The sequence below is a fragment of the Chinchilla lanigera genome, unplaced genomic scaffold, assembly GCF_000276665.1.
Source record: "Chinchilla lanigera isolate Chin_1 unplaced genomic scaffold, ChiLan1.0 scaffold00023, whole genome shotgun sequence".
NCBI classification, from domain to species: domain Eukaryota; kingdom Metazoa; phylum Chordata; class Mammalia; order Rodentia; family Chinchillidae; genus Chinchilla; species Chinchilla lanigera.
In genome coordinates, this window is record NW_004955424.1 from 22,723,131 (window position 1) to 22,724,376 (window position 1,246).

A 1,246-nucleotide genomic window follows, 5' to 3' on the forward strand; every position below is an offset into this window, starting at 1 on the left:
TTTTTTTTTTTTTGGTCTTTTTGAGACAGGGTCTTGCTATGCAGTTCAGGCTGACCTTGAGCTCACTTTGTAGCCCTGGCTGGCCTTGAACTCACAAGGACCCTCCTGCCTCAGCCTCCCCAGTGCTAGGATTACAGGCGTGTGCCACCACGCCAGGCTTTCTTTTGTTTTTTTTTCTTCTGGTACCAGGAATCAAACTCAAGACCTTGCGCTTGCCAAGCAGGCGCTTTTGCTGCTGAGCTAAATCGCCATCCCCTCGCCTGGCTTTCATAGTGCATTCTTGTGCATGATGGATATATACCTTTGGGCAAATACATGCATATATTCATCTTCATTTTTGAGACAATTTTGTTCAACGTCAGATTTTGGCTGAAGAATTTTCTTTGGGCATGTTCAGTGTGTTATCTGCCTTCTGTCCTCCATTGCACCTGATGCGAAATTAGCTGAACATCTTGGTGAGGTTCTCTTGTAAGTGTTGATTCATTTTTCTCTTGCTTTCAGTACTTTCTCCTTGTCTTTGCCTTTCAGGATTTTCACTATAATGTGTGTATTTGTGGATGCATTTATCCTCTTGGAGTTTGCTCAGCTGCTTAGATGAGTAAAAGTTTTCATCAAATTTGGTCTCAGGCACTATTTTTTAGACTATTTTCTTCACCTTTTCTACTTTTATTATATGTACAAGAGTTGATAAAAAGCTATGATGGTTAAATAAAAATATTGTTACAGGGAAAGACACATTGCTTTTAATCTCCCTGGAATACCCCTCTCACTTAGCACACCCTTGTCCCATCATTCTTGCCACTTTATGGAGCAGTTCTGGAGGTTTTCTTTCATGTTTTTCTTTTTTGCGGGGGCAGGGTAGCCTTGAACTCACTATGTAGCCCAGGGTGGCCTCAAACTTGTATTGATTCTGCCTCAGTCTCCCCAGTGCTGACACAATACATGTGTGCCACACCTGGTTTTTTCGTGTCTTTAGGAGGTCGGATAGAAAATACGGTGAATGCTGCTCCTGAGTACCACCTAACAGAAAGGCACACTTGTAAAAACATGATGGTGTGTCCCCCTCCACCTGTTCACTGTGTCTAGCAATGTGCAACTTCTGGGTCTTCCCCAAAAGCAAAATGACCATGAAATACATACGTGTCTTACATTGATGCAGAACATCTGGGCAGTTATGGCAGCACAACTAAAGACATTCATAAAAGAGGACTTCCAGAACTGCTTCAGAAAGTGGGAGGAGCGATGG